This window comes from Bombina bombina, chromosome 5, assembly GCF_027579735.1.
Source record: "Bombina bombina isolate aBomBom1 chromosome 5, aBomBom1.pri, whole genome shotgun sequence".
NCBI classification, from domain to species: domain Eukaryota; kingdom Metazoa; phylum Chordata; class Amphibia; order Anura; family Bombinatoridae; genus Bombina; species Bombina bombina.
Genome location: NC_069503.1, coordinates 796279660 through 796306239, shown reverse-complemented (window position 1 = coordinate 796306239; position 26580 = coordinate 796279660).

The following is a 26580-nucleotide window of genomic DNA, read 5'->3' as shown; positions in this document are numbered from 1 at the left end:
TCTAAAATGAACTTAGAGATCTGTTTTCTGGTTTATTTTATAAGCACGATATGCTACCGTGAGCTTGTGGTAGCAATAACCAGCCACTTGTAATGGCTAATTAATTATCTCACTCCTGCAAATGGGCAAATTGGCTCATTTGCTTGGGCACGATAGTTAAGTGATCCACTTGTAATTTAGCCCAAAATGTTCTAAAGGGATATAATCACTGTTGGAAAGCAATTTCGCCAAGTGGTGTTTTGCTACACTTCACTGTTGGAGGCAATGTTTATTTGCCACTGGCAGAATGTTAAAAGCAGTATTGCCATCTGCAGCAATGGTGTAATGTAAATGATCCCTTTAGACAACATTGAATAATAATACAATTTACATATTTGAATCAAAACTGAAATTCTTTTATTATATACAAAAGTGAAACTAGTATATGTATAATAAACCTATTTGAGCTAGGAGATTGTAGATGTGTATAATGTATATATAGGGTGTTATATATGTATGTATGTCACTGTAAAATAGCATATTATGGGCTACATTACAAATTGGAGCACTCGCAAACACTGTTGGAAATAACATTTTAACGCGATCAGGTTAGCACACGTATTACAAGTTGAAAGTAGGTTTTTTTGTGCATAAAACCCGCCGCTTGCTAACTTCAGGACTTCAGATATTGTGACTGCGTTAACTTCTCTCCATAGACTTTTATGGAGTCCACTTTTAAAAAAAACCTAACCCTTATGACTCGCTTGCTAGACCTACAGCACTAAAGTCGAGTGTAGTTATGAATATTTTACATTCCAATGTTCTTCACATAGAAGAAAATGTTCCTTTTTTTAAATATATATTTCTCTATATATATATATATACTGTATATACAGTATATATATATATATATATCATATTTTTTTTTTAAATATATTTATATCAGAGGTTTTTAAAGTCTAAGATAGTGGGCCTCCCCTTTGGCCAAAGTTCTAGATGAGCCCCTGTCCCACGAAATAGACGTTAAAGGGACATTAAACTCAATTTTTTTATTGTTTAAAAAAGATAGATATCCCTTTTTTTACCCATTCCCCAGTTTTGCATAACTAACACTGTTATATATATATACTTTTTACCTCTGTGATTACTTTGGATCTAAGGGGTATATTTATGAATGTGCGAGCAGACATGATATGATGTAGCCTATCATGTCCGCCACACATTGGCATGTTGGCATTTATCATTGCACCAGCAGTTCTTATGAACTGCTGGTGCAATGCCGCACCCTGAAGATTTGCGGCCAATCGGCCACTAGCAGGGGGTGTCAATCAACCTGATCATATTTGATTGGGTTGATTTCTGTCCACAGCCTCAGAGCAGGCAGACAAGTTATGGAACAGCGGTCTTTCTAGGAATAGTTATATAATTGCTGCATGTGTGTTTCTAGGAATGAAAATGTTAAATTATGGACAAAGGGGTTAGATCCCAGTTTTGTTTCACTGGTAAATGAGGGGTTAAACCCCAAAATATGTTACCCCAAAAATATTATTACATTGCATACACCCGCACTGCAACCCCCCAGGAAAAGTAACATATGAAAACTTCCATCAAGTTCACCTTCCCTCCCATCTTACAGCTCACTCAGTCTCTCCCCTCTCAAAGTGTCCTCAGCCTCCTTTCTCCTCCCAGTGCCCCTTGCTGCTCTCACTGTAGTACAGTTCTATATTGGACATTTATTTTAATGTCCCAAGTTCCTCCGGTGTAACGCGGCCAGATAGCAGATTATATGAGCCACATCTTTGCACCTTCTCTGCCAGACTCCTCTTTGGATTAGCACGACACTGTTCCCATGCTTCCCCTAACCTGCCTTCGTGCCCCCCTGGGGAGTCAGGCCCCACTGTTAGAAAACCGCCAATCTATATCTATGTATGTATATAAATATATACCGGTATACATATATATATATATATATAGATTTATAAAATGTTCAAATAACAGAGCGTTGAAGTATGCAGTGATACCTTTTTTATTGGACTAACATAATATTTCAAAGACAAGATTTTGAGAGATTTCCTCCCTCCGGTCTGAAGCAGGTCAGGTTGATTGCTTTAGACCGGAGGAAGGGAGGAAAACTCTCAAAAGCTTGTCTTTGAAATATTATGTTAGTCCAATAAAAAAGGTATCACTGCTTACTGCAATACTCTGTTATTTGAGCATCTTATATTCTGGACTAATATGGCTAATCCAATCGTCACTAGATTTATAAAGGAATATATATTTAAAAATATTGAGACAATTTTCTGCTTGCTATGTGCAGAACATTGGACTGTAAACTATCTAAAGTAAATTCACAATAAAACATATTATACAATATTACATTGAATAAAAAATGTTTTAAGGTATTTGAGTAGAATATATGTCTAACGATTTTGTAGCTTTGCAGCCTGAAATAAAGACAGACACAGTTCGTGTTTATCCAATTGTAATTACTCAGTGCAACTTATAACATCCAAGTGAAAGATTTAACACCAACATGTCAGGCAAAAATAAAGACAATTCAAAAACAGAATCACTGAGTTGAAAAAAGGATCACCCCCTCCTCACAGACAAATCAATTTGACCTTTAACTGTGATCAGCTGTGGGCATATTGATTAACTCAGCATGAAAAGAGCTTTCATGGAGCATTTCAGTCCCTGGTAGTGCATCTGAAGCAAACAATCAACTATGAGTGGCAAGACACTGTCAAAAGATCTCCGGGATAATGTTGTGGACAGGCACAAGTCAGGAGATGGATACAAGAAAATAACAAAGGCTTCATCAATGCATAGAAGCACAGTGAAGTCTATTATTAAGAAGTGGAAGGAATTTGGTACAACACACCTAGGAGATTCTGGGGCCACATGGAAAAAGGTGTTATGGTCAGATGAGACGAAAATTGAATTATTTGGCCTCAACACCAAACAATATGTCTGGAGGAAATCCAATACAGCTCACCATCCAAATAACACCATACCTACAGTAAAGCATGGAGTTGGTAATATCCTGTTATGGGGGTGTTTCTCTGCAGCAGGCACTGAAGCACTTGTCAGGATAGAAGGAATAATGGATGGGACAAAATACCATCAAATTCTTGATGAAAATCTGCTACCCTCTGCCAGGAAGTTGTCAATGGGAAGAAGGTTTACCTTCCAACATGACAGTGACCCAAAGCACACAGCAAAAATGACCACACAGTGGTTGATGGAGAAAAAGGTGAATGTCCTTGCATGGCCTAGTCAAAGTCCAGACTTAAACACCATTGAATATCTGTGGCATTACTGGAAGACTGCAGTTCCCAAATGGTCACCATCAAATGTAACGGAACTGGAGCAGTTCTGTAAAGAAGAGTGGGCAAATACTGCACAGTCTAGATGTGCACAGTTAGTAGAGACATATCAGATAGAGTAGAGACATATTGCTGTAATTATAGTGCAACAAAATACTGACACAAGGGGGTGATCCCTTTTCCAACTCAGTGATTTTGCCTGTCATGTTGGTGTTAAATCTTTCACTTGGATGTTATAAGTTACACTGAGTAATTACAACTGGATAAACAAAAACTGTGTCTGTCTTTATTTCAGGCTGCAAAGCAACAACATTTGATTTGTTTCAAGGGGGGATGATTCTTTTCAATACCCACTGTATTTATGTGTACATAAGTATTTATGTGTGTATGTATGTATTCACAGACATATAAACACATAAATACATATGTACACATACTGTATATACTGTAGACATATATAGAAGTGCATTGGAGCCCTTTGTAGTTAAGTAGATGAAAACATGTAAAAACATGTTTATGCAAATGTCATATTTAATATTTAAGTGTCATTGTGTTTATTTACTGTAAGTATTTCACATTCCAATGTTCTGCACATAGTAAAATATATTCTAATTTCTAAGTATTTGTAAATACATATTCCTATATATATATCTGTATATAACTATACCTATATATAATCATGTATATATATATATATATATATATATATATATATATATATATATATATATATAATTAAATAGAACATATTCTTGTATGTAAAAAACATAGGAATGTGAAATATGGCTGGTTAGCACACTTGAGAAAATAAGATCGGATTTTATTAGGGTGTTAGGTTTAATTGCGCAATATTCTAAGTTCAGCTTTTTGCAAGCGTTGGGTTAGCGCACAAGTGAAAACAGTTTGCTTTCAATTCATAATACGAGCGCAACCTGACACGCTCACTTCTAGCTTACTTCTAGTGCAGTTAACGCTCAAGTGGGAGTATTAAATAGTTTTCCACATAATTTTTATCAGATACTATATATATGAGTGTAACACTTTATTTTAATGAAACAACAGCTTGTTCTTTTCTTTTTATGTATGTGCAATGTCCCATATATGACAGTAGCCGCGCCTTTTTCATTTTACAATACTAACGTAAAATGTGTTTTAAAAGAAGACAGCTTTTTTTTTTATAGCCAATTCAAGTTCACACTTCAATAAATGTTATTTTCAAAATCCCACTAAGCAGCGTTGGTACTGACAATCCTGAAAAAAATATATAATGCAGAACCCTCAAATTAAAAACAAAAGAATAGGTTATGAGTGTTATGAGCCAGCAAAAAGGGGTTTATCGTGACTATTTCCATGCATCGGAAGTAGCACATGTATTAAAACTTGAAAGTAAACTCATTCACTTGAGCGCAATTAAATTTAACATGTGTCAGGAAAGTTGCACAAAATACATCAAAAATACTTTTAAAATATGTCTACACTCATAATATCACTGTCTAATGAAAGTATTTAAAAAACTGCATAAAAAAATTAAAAGGGCTCAAATATATGAGGTCTCGGGTGTTAGAAAAAAAGGCATGCAAAGGGATTTAACAAAGAGATACATACATACATACACGTTTATGTATGTATATATGTGTGTGTATATATGTATGTATGTATGTATGTATATATTCATATGTGTATATGTGTCAGGACATTTCTCTGTTGGTGTATATCCCTTTAATTTCTTTCTATAAATCCTCGCACCTCCCACACATACTTGCCAATTAATTTGTTTGGTAGTGTAGTGTATTGTTCCTAAGAACAAGCTATCTCTGAACTCTCTTGGCTATTTCTGATTATCAGTCAGTTTCCTATAATACTTTCCACTCCTGGATGACAACGTCAAGCACGCTACTGGTATCACAAAATCTATACTTATAACAACTTCTCCTATGCATTGCTTTCCTGAGTATTTACGGATTACCAGAATACCGGATACTGCTAAACCGACAAAAGACCCCAGCAAGGTTACCAGTCAACTTATTGTTGCAGTATCTTATCCTACCTCTGCCTATAATCTATTGACTTTACCAACACTTAAACTGTAACCACCAAGTAAGCAAGCTTTATTGTTGCTAGTAAGTTCTCTCACCACAACCGCTGCATTTTCTATCAATCCTGCTTGAGTAAACTGCAAACCAAGACTGTCAACATTTCCAGCTCCCTGATTGGCAGATCCCCACACACCCTCTCTGCAGAGACACAGAAAACACACAGAGCCGTTTCTAAGCCTGTCAGTGTTTCAGCCTCTCCTATTCGCTGGCCTCCAAACACCCACTCTGCAGAGTCACAGAGAACAGAGCAGCTATTAGCCTGCATCTTTACAATGCTGCAAACACCCACGTTTAACAACAGAGGCTACAGCAGGATTCACATTCAGTCTGCTTACAGGCAAGTAAAGAACTTTGATACTACTAAGTAAAAACGGACTTACAACATCCTCTTTCTACAATAGCTCACAAAGCTATACTAAGCTGTACAGGACTCATTCTCGCCTGTAACAAGATAATAAGGAAACTCATAACAATTGTGTATACTACATAGAATTCCTGTCCAAAATTAAGTAGTCTCCAGTTGAGATCCACAGACTTTTTCAAATCAGCACTGAGATATATGACATATTAATTGGCCCCCATTATGGATCCTGCAGACTTACCTAACATAGTATACAGTTTATCACAGCAGGTAGATCAACTCACACAGGGGTTAAGAGAACTGCAAGTACAAAATGACAGCTTCAGGGCAATAATTAAAGATAACACCCCATAACCACAGGTCTGCCTGCCAGAAAGATTCTCAGGTGACAGAAGGGTATTCAGGCAATTCCGCAATGCTTGCTACCTATTTTTCCAAATGAGACCTAAAACCTACCATTCTGAGAGGAAAAAGGTAATGACTGTCATCTCTTTTTTAAGAGAACCTAGGGTATGGGCAGACTCATTCTTCGAAAGTAACGACCCCATACTAGAATCACTCTCAGAATTCTTCACATAAATGAGTTCCTTATGCGAAGACAGACAGAAGCAACTAACCTCTGAAGCTAAAATGCCCTCTCTGAAGCAGGGCAGGCACCCAGTTGAGGAATACCTAACAGAGTTTAAGCTCTACATCAAGGATTCAGAATGGAGTGATGTTGCACTGAGTAACCAGTACCGTCTAGGTTTATCAGACTTCCTCAAGGATGAACTTGCTAGGATCGAGCTCCCCAGAACTCTAGAGGGATTGATCAAACTCTCCATACAGATTGACAGACGTCTCAGAGAGAGACGTGCAGAAAGCCAACCACCAGAATACACCCTGAAGTACTCAGCCTCAGCATCTCCTGGCAAGGAACCTGCAGTACCAATGGAGATAGGATTCACCAAAGGCCCTCTGCAAAATGAAGAAAGACTTCACCGTAAACAAAAGAATCTCTGTATGTACTGTGCATCCCCAAGTCACACAGTGAAGGATTGTCCTATTTTGCAACGGCAGAAGAGAAGTACGTTCTGTAATATTGACAACTGTCTTACAAATAAAGTCTCTAATATTGCTTACTGTATCCTGTCTCTGTCTCTCCAGTGGGATCATCAAACACTACAATATGAAGCCATAGTGGATTCCGGAGCCTATTCCAATTTCATTGATTTGTCACTTGTAAATAAGAATAAAATACCACTTCAATTAAAAGCAAAACCTGTGTCAATTCGAGTCATTGATGGTTCCTATGTTAGATCTGGTCCAATCCCTCAGCACACCATCCCTCTTAAGGTCACCATGGGTACTGGACGTGTAGAATACCTCACATTTGATGTCATACCCTCACCCATGTATCCAGTGGTCTTAAGTTTATCCTGGCTTCAATTACACCAACCTCATATTCACTGGCAGTCTCTCCAAGTAGATTTAGATGCAACCTATTGCCAAAATACGTGTACCTCCATCAGCATCTCATACAGCTTTCCCAGGTAACCATACCTGAACAATATCAAGACTTTCTTGATGTCTTTGATAAAAAACAAGCAGAATCACTTCCTCCACATCGAATATATGATTGTCCCATTGACCTTCTACACGGTTCCAATATACCTTATGGGTACGTATACCCGTTATCACAACCAGAGTTGGAACACTTGAAAACATATCTAGAAGAAAATATATGCAGAAAGGTTTCATCAGACCTTCAACATCACCAGCTGGAGCAGGTATCTTCTTCATGAAGAACAAAGACAAATCACTCCGACCCATTATCAACTACCGCAAACTTAACAAGAGGACAAGGAAAAACAGATACCCTCTACCCCTCATACCAGAATTAGTCGAATGACTCAGCAAAGCAACTATCTATACCAAACTAGACCTCAGAGGGGCGTACAGCTTGGTCAGGATCAGAGAGTGGGATGAGTGGCTCACAGCGTTTAGGACTTGGTATGGCCTCTACAAGTACACTGTGATGCCATTCAGACTCTGCAATGCCCCCACCATGTTCCAGTATTTCATAAATGACATACTCAGAGATCTATTGGACATTTGCCTGGTGATCTACCTCGACGATATCCTGATCTATTCAGACAACATGGAAAACCATATTAAACATGTACGTTGGGTACTAGGTCGACTAAGGACCTATCAGCTCTATGCAAAGTTAGAAAAGTGTTCTTTCCATTCTATGGAAATATCATTCCTAGGATACCACATTTCATCCTCAGGTATCAAGATGGAAGATGGCAAAATAGACGCTATAAAGAAATGGCCCACACCTACTTGCAAAAAGTCATCCAGCGCTTCCTTGGATTTGCAAATTTTTACTGCAAGTTCATAAAAGGTTTCTTCCTAATCGCTAAGCCACTCAGTAGGTTTACCGGTAACCTAAGCCATTTCTCCTGGAATTCAGAGGCTCAAAAGGCATTTAAAACACTAAAAGAATCATTTACTATAGCCCCAATTCTTCAGTTCCCGAACTTGGATCACCAGTTCATTCTCAAGGTGGATGCCTCCGAATATGCTATGGGTGCAATCCTGTCGCAACGAAGTTCCCCATCGGAGCCGAAACATCCCATAGCCTATTACTCTAGATTGATGACTCCACCAGAGATAAACTACCCTATCGGTGAAAAGGAACATCTCATAATTAAAGCCTCTCTAGAACACTGGAGACACCTTCTTGAAGGAACAAAACTACCAATACTCATTTGCACAGATCACTGTAACCTCGAATACTTGCAATCCAGTAAAGCCTTATCTGCTCAACAACTTTGATGGAGTATGTTTTTCACTAGATTCAACTTCCCCATCACTTACTGCCCTGGATCAAAAAACGGTATAGCTGATGCTCTCTTCAGACAACTACACCCACCGACTCGAAACACCTCTCCCCAGTCTATAATGACACCAGAACACTTCATTGGCACTACTACTAGCTGTTATAATATCTTACGATCTAACCAAAACAAGGGTACTACTTATCCAAAGGATTACTTACAAATCCATCCAGATGGACTCAGATATGCCAATGGCAAGATATATATTCCTCCCACCTTGAGGAATACCATACTTCAGAATCACCATGACTCACCTCTAGCTGGGCATCTTGGAGTCCACAAGACCACCAAATTAATTAAAAGGAATTATTAGTGGCCTAAAGTTCACAAAACAGTCGAAAACTACATCAAGACCTGTCAGATATGCGCTGCTTCGAAATATGAAAAACTCCGACCTTATGGCCTGCTGAAACCTCTTCCAGTACCAGAAAGACCTTGGCACACCGTAGGCATGGATTTAATTGTCGAACTTCCTCCATCTAAAAATTGTAACACCATCATGGTAGTTGTTGATCTACTCACCAAAATGGCTCACTTCATACAGTACAAAAAATGCCCACATCCTCGGAAACAGCTGACATATTCCTAACCCACATAGTATGCCTACATGGAAGTCCTTCCGTCATAGTGACAGATAGGGACAGCCAATTCACCTCCAGACTCTGGAGACAACTTTGCACCATTCTCAAAATCGATCACCGCTATAGTACCTCTTATCATTCCCAAACGAACAGTCAAAAAGAATGGGTAAATCAATGGCTTGAGCAATACATTAGATGTTACTGTGCTTATCAGCAAGACCGGTGGTACCATGACATACCCATGGCAGAATATGCCTACAACAACTCCTCAAACAACTCCACCAAGTGCTCCCCTTTTTATTCAAAGTATGGATTTCATCCAACATTCCACTTGTACCCTCACTTTAACACCACATCACCACAAGTTGATGAGACTACTAACTCTTTAACAGAGATTTTTACTCTTCTACAAGACAATATAAAAGCAGCTCAAGACAGACAAAATAAATATTTTGATTCCAAACGGAGGAGACCTCCCCCATACTCGATAGGGGATATGGTATGGCTCTCTACTCGACATCTGAAGATGAACACACCCTGCAAGAAATTATCCCATCTCTTCATAGGACCCATTCAGATCACGTAAGTGGTGAACGATAATGCTGCAACTTTGGCTCTGCCAGCAGACTTCTGCCTTCACCAACATTCCACATCTCTTTGTTGAAACCCTTCACTCCAACGAGACTCCAAACTACGATCTTACCTCAAGCACCAGTACTGGTTGAAGAAGAGATTTTCTAAATTGGTTCCATTTTGGATTCTCGCCTATTTTGTGGGGTACTGCAGTATCTCATTCGGTGGAAGGGTTACACATCTGACAAGGATTCCTGGGATCCTTCCACAAACTTGAATGCATCTCGCTTGGTTGCTCGGTTCCATCGAGCTCATCCTGATAACCCCGTTCCTGTTGCTGCGGTGCAGCACCTTTGATGGGGGGACATATCAGGACATTTCTCTGTTGGTGTATATCCCTTTAATTACTTTCTATAAATCCTTGCACCTCACACACACACCTGCCAATTAATTTGTTTGGTAGTGTAGTGTATTGTTTCTAAGAACAAGCTATCTCTGAAATCTCTTGGCTATTTCTGATTATCATTCAGTTTCCTATCATAATTTCCACTCCTGGAGGACTACATCAAGCAAGCTACTGGTATCACAAAATCTATACTTATAACAACTTCTCCTATGCATTGCTGTCCTGAGTATTTATGGATTACCAGAATACCGGATACTGCTAAGCAGACAGAAGACCCCAGCAAGGTTACCAGTCATCTTATTGTTGCAGTATCTTATCCTACCTCTGCCTATAATCTATTGACTTTACCAACACTTAAACTGTAACCACCAACTAAGCAAGCTTTATTGTCGCTAGTAAGTTCTCTCACCACAACCGCTGCATTTTCTATCAATCCTGCTTGAGAAATCTGCAAACCAAGACTGTCAGCATTTCCAGCTCCTTGATTGGCAGATCCCCACACAGCCTCTCTGCAGAGACACAGAAAACACACAGAGCCGTTTCTAAGCCTGTCAGTGTTTCACCCTCTTCTATTAGCTGGCCTCCACACACCCACTCTGCAGAGTCACAGAGACGGCAGATTAGGGGTTAATAATTTTTTATATAGTGTTTGCGAGGCGGGAGTCCGGCGGTTTAGGGGTTAATACATTTATTATAGTAGCGGCGAGGTCGGTCGGCAGATTAGGGGTTAATAAGTGTAGGTTGGTAGCGACGATGTTGGGGGGGCAGATTAGGGGTTAATAAATATAATGTAGGTGTCGGCAGTGTTAGGGGCAGCAGATTTGGGGTTCATAGCTATAATGTAGGTGGCGGCGGTGTCCGGAGCGGCATGTTAGGGGTTAATAATATAATGCAGGGGTCGGCGATGTTGGGGTTGGCAGATTAGGGGTTAATAAGTGTAAGGTTAGGGGTGTTTAGACTCGGGGTTCATGTTAGGGTGTTAGGTGCAGACTTAGAGAGTGTTTCCCCATAGGAAACAATGGGGCTGCGTTAGGAGCTGAACGCTGTTTTTTTACAGGGGTTAGGTTTTTTTTTCAGCCAGCTCAGCCCCATTGTTTCCTATGGGGATATCGTACACAAGCACGTTTTTCAGCTTACCGCTACCGTAGGCAACGCTGGTATTGATGGTTGAAATGGCGCTAAATTATGCTCAACGCTCCCTTTTCTGAGCCTAACGCAGCCACTCAGACAACTCTAAATACCAGCGTTGTCTTAAGGGTGCTCTAGGAAAAAAAGCAGCGTTAGCTACGCGGGTCTTTACCGACAAAACTCTAAATCTAGGTGTTTGTGTATATTTGACCTTTTGTTGACCACTAAGCCCCTCCTTAACCTACAGTCAAACAATCTGATAGCTCAAATAATGATCCACTTCTGTGAAACTCCCTGCATGCAGGGGGCATTGTTATATAAAAAATATGGCACAAATTTAGCAAACTCAATTACACATTCTTGCAAATTTGTACCTATAACCATTCACTTCATAAAAATAACACCAGTGTCATACATACATATATAAAATTATGTGAAACATTCTGAGAATAAAAACATTTACTCGCAGAGAACATCGGGCAAAAAATATATTACATTTGACAAAATATATATATTATAATAATAATGTAAACCTACTGAATATCTCATATTATTAATTGCTTGAAGTACACATGCTTCCAAGATTATATCATAAAAGTTTGCAGATCCAAGTATATGTTCAACCCTTGTGAAGATAAACCATCTAACACATGTATCCATTTAGTTTTATATCTTCTAAGGAACTTTAATCTTTGTTGGGGACTGCTACATGGGGTTTATTGATTCAATCACCTTAAGCAATTGGGATTTTTGTCATGAAATAGGGGCCCATTTATCAAGGGCTGAATGGCCCCTTATGCCCCTGTTTCTGCACAAGCTTTCAGGCTTGCCGGAAACAGCAGTTATGAAGCAGCGGTTTTAAGACTGCTGCTCCTTAACTGGTCTGCCTGCTCTGAGACTGCAGACATTAATCCGCCCAATCTCAAATGATCGGCTGATTGACACCCTCTGCTAGCGGCCGATTGGCCGCAAATCTGCAGGGGGTGGCATTGCACAAGCAGTTCACTAGAACTACTTGTGCAATGTTAAATGCCGACAGTGTATGCTGTCGGCATTCAGCGATGTCTAGCGGACATGATACGCTAGTGCGTATCATGTCCGCCAGACAATGATAATTCGGCCCCATGGTCTAAAATGGTCAGGCACGTGTTTTGGACACTTTTTATATTCTCTTTATGTTTGTATAAACAATGCTTTACCTTCCTTTTCATCCTTCCCACAAAGATTTTGTTACAACTGCAGGTAAGTATATATTCTGCAAATGTGGAAATATAAGTAGCCTTATTTTCCAATTTGTACTTTTGTGATTTATCCCAATTTTGTATAGTCTCTATTTTATAAATTACTAGTCCTAAAGCCCGTTTACACGGGCCATTTTTTGCAGTACAGCTGTCCCACCCCTTGCTCTCTCCCCCTCTCTTTTGTGCTCTCTCCCTCTCTCTTTTGCCCTCTCTCCCCCTCTTTTGTGCTCTCTGTCACTCCACCTCTCTTTTTTCTCTCTCTCTCCCCCTCTCTTTTGCTCTCTCTCTCCCCCCTCTCTTTTACTCTCTCTCCCCCTCTCTTTTGTGCTCTCTCTCGCTCCACCTCTCTTTTGCTCTCTCTCTCCCCCCTCTCTTTTGCTCCCTCTCTCCCCCCTCTCTTTTGCTCCCTCTCTCCCCTTCTCTTTTGCTTTCTCTGCCCCTTCTATTTTGCTTTCTCTCCCCCCTCTCTTTTGTTCTCTCTCCCCTCTCTTTTGCTCTCTCTCCCCCTCTCTTTTGCTCTCTCTCCCCCTCTCTTTTGCACTCTCCCCCTCTCTTTTACGCTCTCGCTCCCCCCTCTCTTTTTCTCTCTCTCCCCTCTCTTTTGCGCTCTCTCTCCCCCTCTCTTTTACGCTCTCTCTCTTCCCCCTCTCTTTTGCGTTCTCTCTCTGTTATGCTCTCTCTCTCTCCCCCTCTTTTGCGCTCTCTCCCCCTCTCTTTTGTGCTCTCTCTCTCCCCCTCTCTTTTGTGCTCTCTCTCTCCCCCTCTCTTTGGAACTCTCTCTCCCTCCTCTCTTTTGCGCTCTCTCTCTCCCCCCTCTCTTTTGCTCTGTCTCTCTCCATTTTTTTTGCTCTTTCTCTCCCCCCTCTCTTTTGCTCTGTCTTTCTCCCCTCTCTTTTGCTCTCTCTCTCCATCCCTCTCTTTTGCTCTCTCCCCTCTCTATCATTCTCTCTCCCCCCTCTCTTTTGCACTCTCTCTTCCCTCTATTTTGCTCTTTCCCCTCTATTTTGCTCTCTTTCCCACCTCTCTTCTACACTTTCCTCTCTCTTTTGCTCTTCCCCCCTCTCGTTAGCTCTTTCCTATCTCTTTTTGTATCTCCCTCTCTCTTTCTATTTCTCTCTCCTCTCTCGTGCCCGGCCATGCCCACTTTCGCAGCAAACAGCATGTCAGGTAAGGCCAGGTGTGTTTGTCCTTGTGCTGTTTCTACTGCGCATGACAGCTTTGAATAAACACACTTGGCCTTTTATATTATAGGATGTTGCACATGCAGCAATTGGCACGGCCACAATGATATGTTCGCATTTTAAAACTCACCCATTGTAACAGAATGCCATCCTATTGATTTTACTTTTGGACCTAGCTTGTTGCACAAGCTCAAGACCTTTTTGAATGAACTTGTTTTGTAGGAGATCCACATATTCAAAGTCAGTATCTAAGGTGCAATTCCTGTGGTTCTTTGGAACTGCCCAAAAGGAATGTTTGACTTCCAACGAGGCAGAGGTCCACTCCTAATTCAAACATTTTTGACATATATTCTGTTGGTTGCAGATCATGAAAATATCAATATATCAATATATCTGCGATACATCACGATACTGTATAAAAAGGGGTTATTGTTCTACACATTTTCTTATTCAAGCAGCATTATGTAGATGTTGGCTCAAGAAGCAGCCATAGTGGTTCCCATTGCATTCCAGTAAATTTGTTGTTAAAAATTTCCATCAAATGTAAAATAGTTATTAAAGAGGATTAGCTGTATGCCATGTGTTAAGAATTCAACATGTGTGGATGGGATATCCCAATTTCTACAATGTTTTTGAAAACCATTATCTGCAATTGGCGTGGGATGCTGCTATACAGTTATGACACATTGTATGTGATCCATCTATACTCTTCCTTCCATTCCAAGCCTTCAAATATGTTAATTACCTGAGTAGTGTCTTTAAAATATGATTTAATTTTCTTAGCCGTACACTGTAAATACCTGTCTATATAAGCTGGCAAAGTACTGTTTGTAGAGCCTATACCAGAAATAAAATGTATACCTTGTGGATTATTAACATTTTTATATATCTTTGGAAGATGAAAGAAGATTAGAATGTTAAGACAAGGATATTGCATAAACCTGATTTAATCATTAGTGAGGATTACCCAAATTTTAGCTTTATATATAAAGTTGTAAAGCTCCTTATTATAGTCACTAGTGGGGTCTTTATCAAGTTTGATACATGTATCTTGTGCACTTAATAATCTATTCGCCTCCAAGAGGTATGTTTCCCTATCTTGTAGTACAGTCTGCCCCCCTTAGCCACCTGTTTAATGATAAGATTTTGGTCATCCAGAAGTGTTTTCTGCGCCCGTCTTTCTGCCAGGAACAAATTATCACTAATATACTGTAGAGGGAACTGTTACAGGAGAAACCACTTTGATTTCATCACTGAGACAGAGGGATTGTTTTTACATGCCTCTCTTTGTGTAAATAAACCATTTTCCCTACTTTAAATTAAGGTGCACTTGTACCTTTTTTATTTACTGTAAAGGATGTTCTTAATTTGAATATTGCTTTTGCACTGTACCCAACATTTAATTTTAATAGCACATTTGTTCCAGTGCAACCGTAGTATTAGAAGCAAACCTGTTCAGTCCTGTGTGAACTTCCATTGGTTAACTTCTAATTTTGCAATCACACTGCACCAAACGTTATATTTAAACACTTTTTTTAAATAACAAACTGAATTGAAGGGACAGTCAACACTGCAGACTCGCTTACCAATTTGTAAAGGAACTTTCTCAGTAATCCTTTTTCATCATGTTACAGTATTATAGTAAATTTCGCAATCACAGTATGTGGGGATTGCAAACAGATAAAGCAGAAGACCTAGGTAACTAAAATAGTAACTCAACTCAAGTCAAGAATACATTTCATGATTCAGATACAGCATGTAATTTTAAACAACTTTCCAATTTACTTCCATTAACAAAATGTGCACAGTCTTTTTATATTTACACTTTTTGAGTCACCAACTCCTACTGAGCATGTGCAAGAACTCACAGCATATAAGTATATGCATTTGTGATTGGCTGATGGCTGTCACATGATACAGGGGGAGTGGAAATAGACATAACTTTGCAATTTATTCAACAAAAATCTACTACTCATTTGAAGTTCAGACTAAGGGGCCTATTTATCAAACGTCTTGCGGACCTGATCCGACAGCGCGGATCAGGTCCGCAAGACCTTGCTGGATGCGGAGAGCAATACGCTCTCCGTATTCAGCATTGCACCAGCAGCTCACAAGAGCTGCTGGTGCAACGCCGCCCTCTGCAGACTGGCGGCCAATGGGCTGCCAGCAGGGAGGTGTCAATCAACCCGATCGTACTCAATCAGGTTGAATTCCGGCGATTCCTGTCCACCTGTTCTGAGCAGGCAGACAGGGTTATGGAGCAGTGGTCTTTAGATCGCTGCTTCATAACTGCTGTTTCTGGCGAGTCTTCAGACTCGCCAGAAACACAGGCCCACAAGCTCCATTCAGAGCTTGATAAATGGGTCCCTAAGTGCTATTGTATTGTCTTCTTATCATGCATTTATTAATTATGCAAATCTACAGTATTGACTGGTCCTTTAACTCATTTTGTATGCAACTTCCTGCTTTGGATGTGCTTGTTCGGCTGAGCAAAGCATGTTGAGTTTTGTTTGATGGCTCTGCATTATACAGTAGAACTGTGATGCAGCAAAAAGGTTCCGGGTTATGCAGGTCAGTATAAATTGTGCATGTGCAAATGTGAACAAGCCTGGAAGTTTATTTGTGAATCAATGGTTACACAGTGAGGACGCAGATAAAGAAACACCATGTAACATATGGGAAGAGTTTAGAGGCCATTTTAAAATGAAAACCGCTGCAGAAAATAAAAAAAAATAACTTTTATATATTATATCAACCAGGGGCTTTAACATAATGAAAATGGATTACCGAGGAAGCTCCTTTACAAAATGGTGTTGACTATCTCTTTAAAATACATAATATACTAATTTACAGTATAATGCAAATATATGTGTATTAGTAAGGCTTTTGATTCTTTATTAACATTGGTGACCGCTTATATCACAAATATATAGGTGTTGCATTGAATTAAGCTGAATTATAATAGATAAATGACATTGATCTAATCAATATCCTCAAGCTTAGATGAAACTTTTCACACATACCTTTAACTCTGTGGAGAAATCAGCAATTGTAAGAAATATACTGCATGTACTGTGAAACTTAGTTTACATTTAGATTATTTGAACTGTTACAAAATAGAAACCATTTTTATCTTTACTGAGCACAGATTATATGTTGTGTAACCATGTGTTGAAAACACTGCCAAGATCCACATTAACTGCTCTATAATATAAAAACCACATTGAAACTCATCTGTACAGCAAGGGTCAGCCCACTTTTTTAATAGCATTTCACAGAGCAAGCATTTTGCACACCGGGCAAGACTGAAAGAAGCATTTCTAGCAGACCAGGCAGCCTTTAGAACATCTGGGCCTCAATATAAATCGTCGCCCGCAAAAGCCGGCGATGCCAACTTTTGCGCAGGTTTGTTATCCTATATACGGCGTAACTTAGAAGTTACGCGCCTATGTTTCTGCCTTCGCCCGTAGTTTTTTGGCACATAGACTGACATACAAAACATGCGCAGTTTGGTATCCAATATACAGCGTAAGGGCTTACGCGCGCAGATTTCAGAAAATCTACTCCATTCTCATCTCGCCACAAATTGCAGGTGCAGCAACCCTTGCACTGACTTAGAAACCAACGTAACTCTCTGAAGGCCTAACAAATGCATGCTTAACAACATACATATCAGCAGCTTGATCACAAATAGTTAACCTCTTCAAATCATTTATTATTCCTGCCCCTGCAAGTGTGTCAAACTAATCACAAAGTGGTGCATCATGGGGCACAAGGGTGCATCATTGGGCACAAGGGTGCATCATTGGGCACAAGGGGTGCATCATGGGGCACAAGGGGTGCATCATTGGGCACAAGGGGTGCATCATGGGGCACAAGGGGTGCATCATTGAGCACAAGGGTGCATCATTGGGCACAAGGGTGCATCATCGGTCACAAGGGGTGCATCATGGGGCACAAGTGGTGCATCATGGGGCACAAGGGGTGCATCATTGGGCACAAGGGTGCATCATTGGGCACAAGGGGTGCATCATTGGGCACAAGGGTGCTTCATTGGGCACAAGGGTGCATCATGGGGCACAAGGGGTGCATCATGGGGCACAAGGGGTGCATCATTGGGCACAAGGGGTGCATCATGGGGCACAAGGGGTGCATTTTGGGCACAAGGGTGCATCATTGGGCACAAGGGTGCATCATTGGGCACAAGGGGTGCATAATGGGGCACAAGGGGTGCATCATGGGCACAAGGGGTGCATCATTGGGCACAAGGGGTGCATCATTGGGCACAAGAGTGCATCATTGGGCACAAGGGGTGCATCATGGGGCACAAGGGGTGCATCATGGGCACAAGTTGCTGCTGAGGTCCCTGGTCATGGTGCTGCCCCTGCTGCAGCTGGTCATTAAATTACATACTGTGGATTTCCACTGCATGTAAGTGAAACTACTACATCCCACCCCCATTCCCTTAACCACCCTAATTACTGAAAATATATCATTAGTTTAATTCATGTTTTGGTCACTATGATTTATTGACTATCATTTAGAAGAATGAAAATGGATATTTATACCTTATGTTCACACCTTCTGTAAAAACATTATTATTTAGATATATATACCCATGTGCAGGGATAGGCAAGGTGTCCTTCACTAAAGGTCTTTACCTTAGAAAATGTCTGCCACAGCCTTGGCTCATGCCTATCCCTGCACATGTGTCAATTTCTATTGGATGTGAGAAACCTTGATTTACATCTTATAATTGAATATCACTATATGTACCCTTCATACACAACTATGTGATGTGGAACACTATTAGTTAAAAATTTAATTTTAACTTGCTGCAGGAGAAGGAAATGCTATAAAAATGCATCCTGCAGCGAGTTACAATTCCTTTTTTTTAACTAATAGTGTTCAAAACCATTGTCTTATGCATTAGCACTCCAGCCAGCAAATAAAGTCTACCGACAGTAGGCATTTTACTGGCATCCCCCAAATATTTGTGTAGTGCGTTTGCACCCTTCTAGTTCTCAGAATAACTATGTGATGTGGTTTATAGAACATGAATATGTCATAAACATGATGATATTACCTTTTTTGGGCCATTTCCACACAGGCCTTAATATATGTTTCAACAATATTAGTGTACTAAAACACCCCTCACATGGATGTGGATGACAATTATATGGTTCATTACAGAGGACAAGATTTATGCTGAAATATAGCAATAATTTTTTTTTAGGCTTCTTAGATGAGGGGGCTAAGGTGCCTGGAGTGGCTCTCCTGGGTCTCCTGGGTTGTGTGGATTCAGAGGATTCTGCAGGAGTGCTGGCCACAGATGAGAGGCTGGAGGCAGTGTCCTGCTGGTGTGTGAAATGCTCCACCAACACACCCAACAGTTGGTTTTGTTCCCGCCATCTGTTGTCAGTCTGCATCTGCATATCCGAAATAACTCTCATCATCTGAGACTGGTTTTGGACTATACCATTTAAAATGCTGCCATGTCCCATTGCAGCTCAATGGAATCCTGGAGTAAAGTCTGTTGGCTCCTGTAAAACCTGCATTGGTCTCTCTGTATTTTCTTGCAGCTTGCTATGAGCCTCCTCTGGAGGGAAATTTATTCGTCACCCATGGGAGAATACAGAGGATCTACAGGCTGTTGACCAGCAGGGATCACAGGCGCAGGTTCACCTCTAGCTGCTGTTGCATCTGGAACATCCTCAGCTTCTGCTGCATCTGGAACAACTACAGCTGGTGCTGCATCTGTAACTACTATAGCTGGTGCTGCCTGAGGAACTACTACAGCTGGTGCTGCCTGAGGAACTACTACAGCTGGTGTTGCATCAGGGACAAATACAGCTATATGCTCCTCTCAGATGTTGGAGCTCTCCGGGTGGACTGGTAGTCCCATTGCCGACTGGTGTGCGACCACTCAGCCTGTCCAGTTTGCATGTCCTGTATGTAAAAGCCCTGACTGGCCTGATATTGGGGGGGGGGGGGGTAAAGACATGTACCCTTTGGGGCTGACTTGGCTCCCCCTCAAAGCCAAAAGAACAATCCTCCGGCCAGGGATCCTGCCAGGGCTCATCTGCAAATGTTGGTGGCATGACGTCTAGCTCCTCAACATAGGCAATCCAACCCAGCTCATGTACTGGGAGCATACTGTCCTTTTTGATGGATTATTTGGACTGGTGGTTGCGGTGGAGGCATTCTCTGGACTGGTGGTTGCGGTGGAGGCATTCTGTGGACTGGTGGTTGCAGTGGATGCATGCCCGTTTGCACCCTGGTGACAGGAGGTACTGTGGAGGAGTCAAATGATGAGAGGTATTAGTACAATCATATATATATCCATGTGGGCATACAATGTACATTGATACATGCTAGCATGCTAGGGCCTATACTCATTCTCATGTCAAACTCTATAACATGCATGTGCACATTGTGATTTGTGATATGAGGGATTCTTTTTTTTTTTTTTTTTTTTATTTCTTTTTATTTATTAACACAGAAAAAAAAAGAAATTGACAATGTACAAGTCAAAGACAAAAAAAAAGTACATCTCATTGAATTCCAGATTTTGGACACATAATTAAACATTCTTTGAATCGAAAAAAGAAAAAATAAACGAAAGATTTGCTAACCTTCCTCTTAATATTCATTTCACTAGATTTGTCTTAGACTGTAAAAGCGGGGAGATACACAAACAATACATTTTTATGCTTACTGAAATATGACCCCTTATTGTAGATTCCCCTCTCCTTTGGCCAAAGGAGTGGGGCATTAGCAAGTGGCCTGGTGGGCATTGAACAAGAATAACAGAAACCAGCGACAACAAAAACAATCAAAGAAGAGAGGAAAAAGAAAAGAAAGAAAGAGAGAAAAAAAAAAGGGGGAAGAGAAAAAAGAAAAGAAAAAAGGGGAAAGGGTTGTCCCCACTGTGTCTATTCAATCACCCTACTGTCACTCTGCCTTCCTGATAAACTAAATTTAATACCACTCTACAGGGAAAATGTTAGATAATATTAAGGATTCAAAATATTCGGTCCTATGAAACGTATGAGTCAGAGAAAATTGTATATTTAATGAATAGTTTAAGATGACCTTCAGCCATTTTAAGAAGAAAGCTTTTGTTTTTCTCTTATTTAGTGGGGATATGGTTATTTTCTCAAAAACTATCTGGGAATATATATGATTTATAAAGGCTGAAATTGAAGGTGCATGCTTACTTTTCCATTCTTTTAATATCAGATTACGACCAAGTGCGATAGCCGTGTTTATAAAATTAGAGTTTATGTGCTTATTATCTACTGTCTGGAGGAAAAAAACATCTCTAGCAATCAATTTAATTTTATTCTCTACATTTTTATTTATCCAGAATTCTACCTTTCCTCAGAACTGTAGAATTTTTGGACATAGCCAGAAACAGTGAATTAGATCTGCTTTTTTATTATTACATTTTGGGCAGTTATTATTGGATTGGGAGTTCCATTTGGAGATTCTCCAAGGGGTCAATTATGTGTTGTTGAGCAACTTTAAATGTGTCTCCTTCCAAGATGTAGGAGTGATGGCATTTTTAATCCATTTAAAGGATAGAGTGAGTGTTTCTGAGGAAATATCTCCATAATGAATATGCCATTTCTCTAACAGATTATTAATTAGTAATTGACCTTGTTTAGCCAACATAATTTTGTATAATAGTGCTATACTATGATTACCGGCTTTATATCCTACTATATATGATTTAATTTGCTCCCATCTGCAAGAGTCTGTGTCAGATTTCTTAATTCCCGCCACAAAATGTCTTAACTGGAGATATGCATAAAAATTCTTATTAGATAAGTTGAATTCCCTAGCAATGTCTGAGAAAGGTCTCATCTGGAGTGAAGAATTTAAGCATTGAGAGACATGAGTCAAGCCTTGTTCTGTCCATCTGTCATAGACCTCATAGGTTAAACCTGGTGAAAATTGAGGGTTGCCTTGGATTAAGAGGTATGGAATTAATTCAAAGTTAATATCTAGCATTACATTATTTTTTTGCCATGCTTTGATTGAATTACAGATCAGCTTCATCATTTTAATCTTATTAGGTAAGTGTCTTACTGGGCAGTGGAGTAGAGCGGATAGTGCATAGGGGGCACACAGATCCTTCTCAAGGAGAAGGGGTGAGAAATAATTAGCTTCAGTTATCCAATCAGCAGCAAAACGAGCTAAGTTTGCAATGTTATATTTTTGGATATCTGGGAAGGATAGACCCCCATCTTCGGGTCTGGGGGTTAATTTAGAGATAGAAAATAAGTGTCTCTTATTATTCCAAAGAAAATTAGCACAATCTTTATTAAATCCCTTAATATCTTTACTCCGGATGGGCAAGGCAATGTTTTGCATGATATACATTAGCTGTGGAAATAAGATAGTTTTAATAGTCATTACTTTAGCAGAAAGTGAAATGGGGAATACCTTCCACTGTTTCAGTTTTTCTGAGGCTTTTCTAAAGAAAGAAAGATAGTTTAGCCTATACCATTGATTAGGGTCGGCGTGTATATTAATCCCCAAGTATTGAATGCTGAGAGATTCCTGAAAAGGATGTTTCTGTAAACTGTTTTTGCTTTTATGTATCCAGAGTATTTCGGATTTACTGACGTTAATTTTATAACCCGAAAAAGTGCTAAATATTCCGATACCATTCAAGACCTTAGGTATACTTTCCTTAGAATTTTTTATAAACAAGAGGAGATCATCTGCATAAAGAGATAAAACTAGTTTTTGTTCTCCTAGTTTAATACCCTGAATTTCTTCGCGTAAGTAAATTGCCAAAGGTTCTATTGATAGATTAAATAATAACGGAGAAAGAGGACATCCCTGTCGGGTCCCTCTATATAAAGTAAAGTAAGGTGTCTGGCTACCATTTATTAGTAGAGAGGATCTTGGCTGGTTATACAAATTTTTGATAAAATGTAAAAAGTAGCCGGAAAACCCAAATTTGGTCAAGACGGAAAATAAGTGTTCCCAGATTACAGCATCAAACGCCTTTTCAGCGTCAATTGTTATTAATGCAAAGTCTGAATTTGTTATCTTTTTTTGTATGTAATTTGTTCCAAAGATGTTCTAATAACAACAGGACCTTCCGGGTATTTTTAGTCGCTGATCTACCTGTCATAAAGCCAGTTTGGTCTGGGTGGATAATAGAGTCGAGGCATATCTTGAGGCGATTAGAAACTATATACGTCAATAGCTTAAAATCTGTATTAAGAAGTGAAATAGGTCTGTAGGACTTGGGGTCTAAGGGATCTTTGCCTTTTTTTAGGATCAAGGATACTATAGAGTCAGAGAAATATTTCGACATAGGATGCGCGGAAATAAAATAACTATTAAATAATTGAAGTAAGACGTCTACCAACTCTGATTTTAATATTTTGTACATCTCGGATGGAATCTGATCAGGGCCCGGGGCCTTATTGCATTGAGTATGGTTTATAGCTTCAATTAGTTCCTCTTTAGTAATGGCTTTATTTGAGGTGGTAAGTAACTCTACAGGTAGTTGAGGTAATACTATCTTTTGCCAAAAAGCATCTTTGTTTACCAAATTAACTTCTTGAGGGGAGTAGAGTTCTTTATAATATTCTACAAATACTTTTTGAATATTATCTTGATCTGTAATCCTATTCATACCATCACTAATGGCTTCTATTGTATTCCCTTTTTTCCTTGCTTTATCTAATCTTGAGAGAAATTTAGCTGATTTCCCATACTGACCTTTGTATTTGGCACTTAGCTTAACCTCTTCTGATAACGTTTTCTCCCGAAAAAAGATGTCCCTTTCTATTTTAGCTTTTCTATAATTTTCCTTAGTAATTTTAGAGGGAGCATTAATGTATTTGCGATAGGAGTTCTGTACTTGCCTGGATAACTGGATTTCTTTATGAAATAATTTTTTTTTCCTAGTAACCATATATGCTTTGATCTCGCCCCTCAAGAAGGCTTTCGCCGTTTCCCAAAAAATTTCTATTTTTTCTTTGTAGGACCTATTTAAATATGCAAATTCACGCCATTTATTTTTCAACCAATTTCCGAATTCCACATTATTGACTAAAGATTTAGGGAAGAAAAAATGATTAGCCGTATTCCTTTGATAAGAATTTGGACATATGTCCAGTGAGATAATAGCGTGATCCGAAATTATAATATCATGTATCTGCGCCTTCGTTTCTTTTTTCATCAGGGGGCAAGATATAAGAAAAAATCGATTCTGGAGAAAGCACCATGCGAACTGGAATCACAGGTGAATACCTTTGAATCTGGATATTGTAATCTCCAAATGTCATGTCATTTCAAATTTTTGAGAATTAGTTTAAATATTTCTGCCTTCTGTCTACAAAAACATAATTTATGTAAGAACTTACCTGATAAATTCATTTCTTTCATATTAACAAGAGTCCATGAGCTAGTGACGTATGGGATATACATTCCTACCAGGAGGGGCAAAGTTTCCCAAACCTTAAAATGCCTATAAATACACCCCTCACCACACCCACAAATCAGTTTAACGAATAGCCAAGAAGTGGGGTGATAAGAAAAAAAGTGCGAAGCATATAAAATAAGGAATTGGAATAATTGTGCTTTATACAAAAAAATCATAACCACCACAAAAAAGGGTGGGCCTCATGGACTCTTGTTAATATGAAAGAAATGAATTTATCAGGTAAGTTCTTACATAAATTATGTTTTCTTTCATGTAATTAACAAGAGTCCATGAGCTAGTGACGTATGGGATAATGACTACCCAAGATGTGGATCTTTCCACACAAGAGTCACTAGAGAGGGAGGGATAAAATAAAGACAGCCAATTCCTGCTGAAAATAATCCATACCCAAAATAAAGTTTAACAAAAAACATAAGCAGAAGATTCAAACTGAAACCGCTGCCTGAAGAACTTTTCTACCAAAAACTGCTTCAGAAGAAGAAAATACATCAAAATGGTAGAATTTAGTAAAAGTATGCAAAGAGGACCAAGTTGCTGCTTTGCAGATCTGGTCAACCGAAGCTTCATTCCTAAACGCCCAGGAAGTAGATACTGACCTAGTAGAATGAGCTGTAATTCTCTGAGGCGGAATTTACCCGACTCAACATAGGCAAGATGAATTAAAGATTTCAACCAAGATGCCAAAGAAATGGCAGAAGCTTTCTGGCCTTTCCTAGAACCGGAAAAGATAACAAATAGACTAGAAGTCTTACAGAAAGATTTCGTAGCTTCAACATAATATTTCAAAGCTCTAACAACATCCAAAGAATGCAACGATTTCTCCTTAGAATTCTTAGGATTAGGACATAATGAAGGAACCACAATTTCTCTACTAATGTTGTTGGAATTCACAACTTTAGGTAAAAATTCAAAAGAAGTTCGCAACACCGCCTTATCCTGATGAAGAATCAGAAAAGGAGACTCACAAGAAAGAGCAGATAATTCAGAAACTCTTCTGGCAGAAGAGATGGCCAAAAGGAACAAAACTTTCCAAGAAAGTAATTTAATATCCAATGAATGCATAGGTTCAAATGGAGGAGCTTGAAGAGCCCCCAGAACCAAATTCAAACTCCAAGGAGGAGAAATTGACTTAATGACAGGCTTTATACGAACCAAAGCTTGTACAAAACAATGAATATCAGGAAGAATAGCAATCTTTCTGTGAAAAAGAACAGAAAGAGCAGAGATTTGACCTTTCAAGGAACTTGCGGACAAACCCTTATCTAAACCATCCTGAAGAAATTGTAATATTCTCGGTATTCTAAAAGAATGCCAAGAAAAAAGATGAGAAAGACACCAAGAAATATAAGTCTTCCAGACTCTATAATATATCTCTCTGGATACAGATTTACGAGCCTGTAACATAGTATTAATCACAGAGTCAGAGAAACCTCTTTGACCAAGAATCAAGCGTTCAATCTCCATACCTTTAAATTTAAGGATTTCAGATCCTGATGGAAAAAAGGACCTTGAGACAAAAGGTCTGGTCTTAACGGAAGAGTCCACGGTTGGCAAGAGGCCATCCGGACAGGATCCGCATACCAAAACCTGTGAGGCCATGCCGGAGCTACCAGCAGAACAAACGAGCATTCCTTCAGAATCTTGGAGATTACTCTTGGAAGAAGAACTAGAGGCGGAAAGATATAGGCAGGATGATACTTCCAAGGAAGTGAAAATGCATCCACTGCCTCCGCCTGAAGATCCCGGGATCTGGACAGATACCTGGGAAGTTTCTTGTTTAGATGAGAAGCCATCAGATCTATTTCTGGAAGTTCCCACATTTGAACAATCTGAAGAAATACCTCTGGGTGAAGAGACCATTCGCCCGGATGCAACGTTTGGCGACTGATAATCCGCTTTCCAATTGTCCATACCTGGGATATAAACCGCAGAGATTAGACAGGAGCTGGATTCCGCCCAAACCAAAATTCGAGATACTTCTTTCATAGCCAGAGGACTGTGAGTCCCTCCTTGATGATTGATGTATGCCACAGTTGTGACATTGTCTTATCTGAAAACAATGAACAACTCTCTCTTCAGAAGAGGCCAAGACTGAAGAGCTCTGAAAATTGCACGGAGTTCCAATATTGATCGGAAATCTCACCTCCTGAGATTCCCAAACCCCTTGTGCCGTCAGATACCCCCACACAGCTCCCCAACCTGTAAGACTTGTATCTGTAGAGATTATAGTCCAGGTCGGAAGAACAAAGAAGCCCCCTGAACTAAACGATGGTGATCTGTCTACCATGTCAGAGAGTGTCGTAAAATCGGTTTAAAGATATTAATTGAGATATCTTTGAGTAATCCCTG